This window comes from Lagenorhynchus albirostris, chromosome 18, assembly GCF_949774975.1.
Source record: "Lagenorhynchus albirostris chromosome 18, mLagAlb1.1, whole genome shotgun sequence".
Classification (NCBI taxonomy): domain Eukaryota; kingdom Metazoa; phylum Chordata; class Mammalia; order Artiodactyla; family Delphinidae; genus Lagenorhynchus; species Lagenorhynchus albirostris.
Window position 1 is genome coordinate 29,931,410 of NC_083112.1, and position 10,521 is coordinate 29,941,930.

General features: G+C 37.9%; 1 pseudogene; it reads right to left on the reverse strand.

The window, feature by feature from the left end:
- Positions 1-1,396: 1,396 nt before the first annotated feature.
- Positions 1,397-9,962, reverse strand: LOC132508703 (large ribosomal subunit protein eL31-like; annotated as a pseudogene).
- Positions 9,963-10,521: the final 559 nt, after the last annotated feature.

Here is a 10,521-nt window from a genome sequence, read left to right on the forward strand (position 1 = left end):
TCCACCTCACTAAAAATAACTCAATTTGCTCCACATCATTAGTCATTAGGGACATGAAAATTAAAACCACAATGGATACCACTTCCTATGCAGTCAAATGACTATAATAAAATGGAAACAAAAGCAAGTGTTGAGGAGAATGTGGAGAAACTGGAACTCTCACACATTGGTGGTAGAGATGTAAACTGGTGTAACTGCTTTAGAACACAAGTTTTCAGTTTCTTACAAAACTACCATATATCCCAGCAATTCCACACCTATGTATCTACCCAAGAAAAATGAATCTATGTACACAAAAGGACTTTTAAATGAATGTTCATAGCATTTTTATAACACAAAAGCCCTGACCTACATTCGAATATGCATCAATTTGTGAGTACATAAACAAAATATGGTCTATCTATATACTGGAATACTCTTCAGTAATAAAAAATAATTGAAGTACTTATATATGCTACAACATGGATGAACCTAAAAAATATTATGCTAAGTGGAAGAATCCAGAAACAAAAGATTACATATTGTATAATTCTCTATATATGAAACATCCAGAAGAGGCAACACTACAGAGATATAAAGCAGATCAAAGGTTACCTGGAACTCAGATTTGGAGCAGGAATTGACCATAAACAGGCAATGGAGGTGGTGAGGAGGGGGTCTATGGGGATTTGTTGGGGTGATGAAAATGTTTTAAAACAAGATTGTGGTAATTTTTGAACATCTATATAAATTTACTAAAAATCATCAACTTGTACTGTTACAATGGGTGAATTCTATGAATTGTATACCTCAGTAAAGCTGTTAAATAAAAATAACAAGCACAGAATGGAAAGTGGGAGGTATAGATGAATCAAGTTTGGCAACATATTGATAATTTTTGCTGGTGGATGATGGTAATGAGGGATCATTATACTTTTCTTTTTCGCTCTTTGTGTACATTCAAAATTTTCAAATAAAAAATGATTTAAAAAAGAAGGTATTGTCATCTTTTCAGATAAAAATAACAAATGGGTTTTCATTAAATATAATAGATTCACAAAATATGCATAAAATCTTCTTGAGTTATGCTGCATATATGACCAAAGAAGAAATCCTAATAAGAAAATTTCAGGATCATAAACAATATTAATTGAAAGTCTGCATATTACATATCTCAGAACTAAATGTTAAAGTGATTTAGCTAGAAATAATTCACAAGCTTGTGAGAGCAAAATATACACTATATTTCCCTATTTTCCTTTTAAACCATTCAATATGTAAATTCCTTTGATAATTTGCTTTTACTTCAAGTTATTTCTATATTGTGTTGATACAAATTCATTCAAAATCCAGTTTTTGAGGTCTTTCTTTCCTTCCCAGATTTCCTATTATGCTCTTTAAGACCTCATGTATATGATTAACAGTGTCCCCTACACATTTTTGTGTATGGTTTTATGACTTTACTCACAATCAGTGGTGAGTTCTCATCCACATTGACTGTCTGTAGTGTTTTTCAAATGGTGACAGGTACATAGGTAAGGAATGTATAGAAATTGTTTGCTGAATCTTCAACTTCATTTCTGAACAGCTACACAGAGACACCTAGGAGATATTCCTTATTCCCTTGGCCCAGACAGTTATGTTGACCCTGGTGTCAATGTGCACAACTGACATTCCCATCTCCTTCATGGCGAATTCCCAAATCTCTTTGAGTGTACAAGGGACACACTTCTAGAAACCCACTCCATGGATGTGCTTCGGGATATTGATGCAATATTCTCTGGTCACCACCTCATTGATGGTAGAAAGACCCTTCTTGCCACCATTCTTTGCAGGAGCCATTCTGTCGGGCCCAGGTGGAAAGCACATGCCCCCACACATTTTTTTTTTTGGCGGTATGCGGACCTCTCACTGCTGTGGCCTCTTCCATTGCAGAGCACAGGCTCTGGACACACAGGCTCAGCGGCCATGGCTCACGGGCCCAGCTGTTCCACGGCATGTAGGATCCTCCCGGACCCGGGCACGAACCCGTGTCCCCTGCATTGGCAGGTAGACTCTCAACCACTGCACCACCAGGGAAGCCCCCACACTTTTAAATATTTCGTTAAACCTTACTTTCACAATTTGAACCTAGTTGAAACCTGTCATTTTATAGAAACACTAGTCTTTCTCAGTCACTCATCATAATTATGTGTGAAGAGTTAAAACAGATCTCCTTAATCTTCAATGACATTACTATTCCATATTTTTATTAAAAAAATATACATATAGCTAGGGCTTCTTCAGAGGGGAAGGGGCAGAATTCTCATCAGGCAGGCACAGCTGTGCTGCTCAGCTTCCAGAGTACAGTGCCAGGTGCAGTGGCTCTGCACATGACCTGCTGCTTCCATCATGAGTTGAGTGTCCTGGACAGCACTTCTGCACACCATCCAGAGCTGAGGTGTTGCCATAGCCATTTCACACTGGAAACTCTGGTCTGAGGTGCCGGGTCCAAGGTCTCTGCACATGACACTCTGTGAGCACATGAGACAAACTAAGCACAAAGGAAAAGAAAAAGGGAGAAGGAAAATTATATAGATCAGAAACTCAGATCTATGAGGAGAACGGAAAAGCATTCGAGAAGGAATAAATGAAGACTGGACATAGTTGCAACTCAGAAGCAAATTACTGAGGTGGAGAATTATAAAACTTTTCTTATCTCAGGAAATACACCTTGTCTATTTCTGAAGGGAATATGTGAATTGAACAACTGAAATGTTTCTCAGGGCAGTTTTATTTGATTTAAATAGAAAATGATTCAATGGAACAATTTCACTTTTTTATTATAAAAATAAGAGTGGAGGAAACCTTCAAGAAAGTGGAGGAGTAAGATGTGGAGATCATTTTCTTCTCCACAAATATAAGAGAAATACATCTACATGTGGAACAACTCCTACAGAACACCTACTGAATGCTGGCAGAAGACCTCAGACTTCCCAAAAGGCAAGAAACTCCCATACCTGGCTAGGGAAACAGAAGAAAAAAAAAAAACAGAGACAAAACAATAGGGACAGGACCTACAACTCTGGGAGGGAACTGTGAAGGAGGAAAAGTTTCCACACACTAGGAAGCCCCTTCACTGGAGGGGGTGGCTGGGAGGAAGTTTTGGAGCCATGGAGGAGAGTGGAACAATAGGTGTATAAAGGGCAAAACAGAGAGATTCCTGCACAGAGGATCAGTACTGACCAGCACTCACCAACCTGAGAGGCATGTCTGCTCATCCACTAGGGTGGGCATGGGCTGGGAGCTGAGGCTCTGGCTTTGGAGGTCAGATCCCATGGAGAGGACCGGGGTTGGCTGCCTGAATACAGCCTGAAGGGGGGTGAACCACAGTTAGCCAGGAGGGAGTCTGGGAAAAAGTCTGGAATTGCCTAAGAGGCAAGAGATCATTGTTTTGGGGTGCATGAGGACAGGAGATTCCGAACACCACCTAAACAAGCTCTAGAGATGGGCGCGAGCCATGGCTATCAGCATGGACACCAGAGACGGGCATGAAGCACTAACGCAGCTGCTGCAGCCACCAAGAAGCCTGTGTGCAAGCACAGATTACTATCCACATCACCCCTCCTGGAAGCCTGTGCAGCCCCCCACTGCCAGGGTCCCGAGATCCAGAGACAGCTTCACTGGTAGAACACATTGCAGACCTCATGTTGTTGCAACATCATGCTGGCATCTGCCACCGCAGACTCGCTCCTCAGTCCATACCCCTCCCTCCCCTCAGCTAGAATGTGCCAGAGCCCCCTAATCAGCTGCTACTTTAACACTGTCACCTCTGAGCAAAAACAGACGCCCTCAGACGACCTAGAGGCAGATGCAGGGCCAAACCCAAAGCTGAACCCCAGGAGCTGTGTGAACGAAGAAGAGAAAGGGAAATTTCTCCCAGCAGCCTCAGGAGCAGAGGATTAAATCTCGACAGTCAACGAGATGTATCTTGCATCTATGGAATACCTGAATAGACAACGAATCATCCCAAAATTGAGGGGGTGGACTTTGGGAGCAACTGTACACTTTGGGTTTGATTACTGCATCTAAGCTGTTTCTGGTTTTATGTTTATCTTAGTTTCGTATTTAGAGTTTATTATCACTGGTAGATTTGTTTATTAATTTGGTTTCTCTCTTCCTTTTTATATATATAGAGAGACATATACATTTTTTTTCCTTTTTCTGTGGCTGTGCATGTGTGTGCTTTTTTGTGTGATTTTTGTCTGTATAGCTTTGCTTTAACCATTTGTCCTAGGGTTCTGACTGTCCTTTTTTTTTTTTTTTGGTAAAGTTTTTAACACTTGCTATCATTGGGGGATTTGTTTTTTGGTTTGGTTACTCTCTTCTTCCTTTCTCTTTTTTTTATTACTTTAATTTTTTTTAATTTTTAATATTTTTTATTTTAATTATTTTATTTTATTCTGCCTTTATTCCTTTTTTTTCTCCATTGCTTCTGAGCCATGTGGCTAACAGGGTCTTTGTGCTCCAGCTGCATGTCAGGTCTGTGCCTCTGAGGAGGGAGAGCTGAGTTCAGGACATATGTCCACCAGAGACTTCCAGGATCCATGTAATTTCAAATGGTGAAAGCTCTCTCAGGGATCCCCATCTCAAGGCTAAGACCCAACTCTACTTAAAAAAACGAGCAAGCTAAAGTGCTGGACACCTTATGCCAAACAACTACCAAGACAGTAACACAGCCACACATATTAACAGAGAGGCTGCCTAAAATCATAATGTCACAGACACCCCAAAACACCACAGAACGTGGTCCTGACCACCAGAAAGACAAGATCCAGCCTTATCCACCACAACACAGGCACAAGTCCCCTCCACCATGAAGCCTACACAACCCACTGAACAAACCTTAGCCACTGGGGGCAGACACAAAAACAAGGGGAACTACAAACCTGCAGCCTGCAAAAGGAGATCACAAACACAGTAAGTTAAGCAAAATGAGAAGACAGAGAAACACATAGTAGATGAAGGAACAAGATAAAAACTCACCAGGCAAAACAAATGAAGAGGAAATAGGCAATTACCTGAAAAAGAATTCAGAGAAATGATAGTAAAGATGACCCCAAATCTTGGAAATAGAATGGAGAAATATGCAAGACACATTTAACAAGGACCTAGAAAAACTAAAGAGCAAGCAAACAATGATGAACAACACAATAAATGAAATAAAAAATTCTCTAGAAGTAATCAACAGCAGAATAAATGAGGTAGAAGAACGGATAAGTGACAGCAAAGATAAAACAGTGGAAATAACTACCATGGAGCAGAATAAAGAAAAAAGAATGAAAAGAATTGAGGAAAGTCTCAGAGACCCCTGCAACAACACTAAACACACCAATATTTGAATTATAGGGGTCCCAGAAGAAGAGGAGAAAAAGAAAGATACTGAAAAAAATATTTTAAGAGCTTATAGTTGAAAACTTTCCTAATATGTGAAAGGAAATAGTCAATCAAATCCAGGAGGCACAGAAGGTCCCATACAGGATAAATACAAGGACAACAGGCAAAGACACATATTAAACAAACTATCACAATTAAATACAAAGAACAAATATTAAAAGCAACAAGGGAAAAACAACAAATGGCATACAGGAAAATCCCCATAAGCTTAACAGCTGATCTTTCAGCAGAAACTCTGCAAGCCAGAAGGGAGTGGCAAGACATATTTAAAGTGAGGAAAGGGAAAAATCTACAACCAAGATTACTCTACCTGGCAAGAATCTCATTCAGATTCAATGGAGAAATTAAAAGCTTTACAGACAAACAAAAGCCAAGAGAATTCGGCACCACAAAACCAGCTTTACAACAAATGCTAAAGGAACTTTTTTAGGCAGGAAACATAAGAGAAGGAAAAGACCTACAATAACAAACCCAAAACAATTAAGAACATGGTAATAGGAACATACATAATGTTACTTAAGTTAAATGTAAATAGATTAAATGTTTCAATCAAAACACATAGACTGCCTGATGATACAAAACAAGACTCATATGTATGTTGCCTACAAGAGACCCACTTCAGATCTAGGAACACATACAGACTGAAAGTGAGAGGATGAAAAAAGATATTCCATGCAAATGGAAACCAAAAGAAATCTGGAGTAGCAATTCTCATATCAGACAAAATAGACTTCAAAATAAAGACTACTACAAGAGACAAAGAAGGATACTACAGAATGATCAAGTGATGAATCCAAGAAGAAGATATAACAATTGTAAATATTTATGCATCCAAAATAGGAGCACCTCAATACATAAGGCAAATACTAACAGTCATAAAAGGAGAAATTGACAGTCACACAATCATAGTATGGGACACTAACACCCCACTTTCACCAATGGACAGATCATCCAAAATGAAAGTAAATTAGGAAAAAGAAGCTTTAAATGACACATTAAACAAGACATATTTAGTTGACATTTATAGGACATTACATCCAAAAACAACAGAATACACATTCTTATCTTGGGTCACAAATCAAGCCTAGGTAAATTTAAGAAAATTGAAATCATAGCAAGTATCTTTTCTGACCACAACACTATTAGACTAGATATAAATTACAGGAAAAAATCTGTAAAAAATACAAATACATGGAGGCTAAACAATAGAGCACTTAATAACCAAGAGATAACTGAAGAAATCAAAGAAGAAATAAAAATAACACCTATAAACAAATGACAATGAAAACACGATGACCCGAAACCTATGGGATGCAGCAAAAGCAGTTCTAAGAGGGAAGTTTATAGCAATACAATCCTACCTCAAGAAACAAAAAACATCTCAAATAAACAAGCTAAGCTTACACCTGAAGCAACTGGAGAAAGAAGAACAAAAAAAAACAAAGTTAGCAGAAGGAAAGAAATCACAAAGATCAGATCAGAAATAAATGAAAAAGAAATGAAGGAAACGATAGCAAAGATCAATAAAACTAAAAGGTGGTTCTTTGAGAAGATAAACAAAATTGATAAACCATTAGCCAGACACATCAAGAAAAGAAGGGAGAAGACTCAATACAATAGAATTAGAATGGAAAAAGGAGAAGTAACAACTGACACTGCAGAAATACAAAGGAGCATGAGAGATTACTACAAGCAACTGTATGCCAATAAAATGGACAACCTGGAAGAAATGGACAAATTCTTAGAAAAGCACAAACTTCTGAGACTGAACCAGGAAGAAATAGAAAATAGAAACAGACCAACCACAAGTAGTGAAACTGAGACTGTGATTAAAAATCTACCAACAAACAAAAGCCCAGGACAAGACGGCTCCACAGGTGAATTCTATTAAACATTTAGATAAGAGGTAACACCTGTCCTTCTCAAACTCTTCCAAAATATAGCAGAGAGAGGAACACTCCCAAACCCATTCTATGTAGCCACCATCACCCATACACCAAAACCAGACAAAGATGTCACAAAGAAAGAAAACTACAGACCAATATCACTAACGAATATAGATGTAAAAATCCTCAATAAAATACTAGCAAACAGAATCCAACAGAACATTAAAAGGATCACACACCATGATGAAGTGGGGTTTATCCCAGCAATGCAAGGATTCTTCCATATATACAAAGCAGTCAGTGTGATACACCATGTTAAGAAATTGAAGAGTAAAAACCATATGATTATCTCAATAGATGTAGAAAAAGCTTTTGAAAAAAATCAACACCTATTTATGACAAAAAAAACTTCCAGAAAGTAGGCATAGAGGGAAATTACCTCAACAAAATAAAGGTCATATATGACAAACCCACAGCCAACATCATTCTCAATGGTGAAAAAGTGAAATCATTTGCACTGAGATCAGTAACAAGACAAGGTTGACCACTCTGACCACTGTGTTTCAACATAGTTTTGGAAGTTTTAGCCACAGCAATCAGAGAAGAAAAAGAAATAAAAGCAATCCAAATTGGAAAAGAAGAAGTAAAGCTCTCACTTTGCAGATGACATGATATTACACATAGAGAATCCTAAAGATGCTACCAGAAAACTACTAGAGCTAACCAATGAATTTGGTAAAGCAGCAGGATACAAAATTAATGCACAGAAATTTCTTGCATTCCTATACACTATTGATTAACAATCTGAAAGAGAAATTAAGGAAACACTCCCATTTACCATTGCAACAAAAAGAATAAAATACCTAGGAATAAGGAGACAAAAGACCTGAATGCAGAAAACTATAAGACACTGATGAAAGAAATGAAAGATGACACAAAAAGATAGAGAGATATACCATGTTCTTGGATTGGTAGAATCAACATTTTGAAAATGACTATACTACCCAGAGCAATCTACAGATTCAATGCAATCCCTATCAAACTACCAATGGCTTTTTTTCACAGAACTAGAACAAAAAAGCTCACGATTTGTTTGGAAACACAAAAGACCCTGAATAGCCAAAGCAACCTTGAGAAAGAAAAACAGAGCTGGAGGAATCAGGATCCCAGACTTCAGACTATACTACAGAGCTATAGTAATCAAGGCAGTATGGTACTGGCACAAAAACAGAAATATAGATCAATGGAACAGGATAGAAAACCCAGAGATAAACCCACGTACATATGGTCACCTTATTTTTGATAAAGGAGACAAGAATATAAAATGGAGAAAAGACAGCCTCTTCAATAAGTTATGCTGGGAAACTGGACAGTTTCATGTAAAAGAATGAAATTAGAACTCTCCCTAACACCATACACAAAAATAAATTCAAAGTGGATTAAAGACCTAAATATAAAGCCAGACACTATCAAACTCTTAGAGGAAAACATAGGCAGAACCCTCTATTACATAAATCACAGCAAGATCCTTTTTTACTCACCTCCTAGAGAAATGGAAATAAAAACAGAAATAAACAAATGGGACCTAATGAAACTTCAAAGCTTTTGCACAGCAAACAAAAACATAAACAAAATGAAAAGACAACCCTCAGAATGGGAGAAACTATTTTCAAATGAAGCAACTGACAATGTATTAATCTCCCAAATTTACAAGTAGCTCATTCAGTTCAATATCAAAAAAACAAAAACTCAATCCAAAAATGGGCAGAAGACTTAAATAGACATTTCTCCAAAGAGGATATACAGATAGCCAACACACACATGAAAGAATGCTCAACATCACTAATCATTAGAGAAATGCAAATCAAAACTGCCCCAGTTTTGCACTGGTATCACCTCACACCAGTCAGAATGGCAGTCATCAAAAAAGCTATGAACGATAAACGTTGGAGAGGGTGTGGAGAAAAGGGTACCCTCTAGCACTGTTGTTAGGAAAGTAAATTGATACAGCCACTATGGAGAACTGTATGGAAGTTCCCAGAACTAAAAATAGACCTTTCATATGACCCAGCAATCCCACTACTGGGCATATTCCCTGAGAAAACCATTATTCAAAAAGGGACATGCACGCCAATGTCCATTGCAGCTCTATTTACAATAGCCAGGACATGGAAGCAACCTAAGCGTCCATCGACAGACGAATGGATAAAGAAGATGTGGCACATATATACAATGCAATATTACTCAGCCATAAAAGGAAACGAAATTCAGTTATTTGTAGTGAGGTGGATGGGCCTAGAGTCTGTCATACAGAGTGGACTAAGTCAGAACGAGAAAAACAAATACCTTATGCTAACACATACATATGGAATCTAAAAAAAAAAAACAGGTTCTGAAGAACCTACGGGCAGGATAGGAAAAAAGACGCAGATGTAAGAGAATGGGCTTGAGGATACGGGGAGTGGGAAGGGTAAGCTGGGATGAAGTGAGAGAGTGTCATGGACATATATACACTACCAAATGTAAAATAGATAGCTAGTGGGAAGCAGCTACCTAGCACAGGGATATCAGCTCGGTGCTTTGTGACCACCTACAGTGGTGGGATAGGGAGGGTGGGAAGGAGATCCAAGAGGGAGGGGATATGGGGATATATGCAGACATATAGCTGATTCACTTTGTTATAAATTAGAAGTTAACATACCACTTTAAAGCAACTATACTCCAATAAAGATGTTAACTAACTAACTAAATAAATAAATAAAATGTGCATATAAAATGTCTTTGCATTTTGTGCTATTTAGTGAGGTCCAGCTTCAATCTTCCATCTCTATCTCTGTTTCTGTTTATTTTCAAATACCTAGATATTCTACTTCATTCCTTGAAGACTTACCCCTTGTTCAAAATCTTCCTTTGCACATCAGAAAGGTTTTATGATCTGTTCAATATCCTGTCCTCTCTGCTTTATAATCCATACATCTCCAGTGTTTTGGTTTTTTTTTTCCCTCTGCATTCTGCTCAGCTTCCTTCTCCATCTACCTTGCTATCACCTGAAAATCTTCAATCTCTGAAATCACTAAATCAGATAATGTGGACTTTTCCGCTTTAAACACTCAGTACTTTTATCATATCTATGCTTTCATATCATTAAAATCTCCACCATATGGACCATTCCACACTTTCCTATTTCTCAGTCACTTCCTTACTTGTGGTCTATAATTTC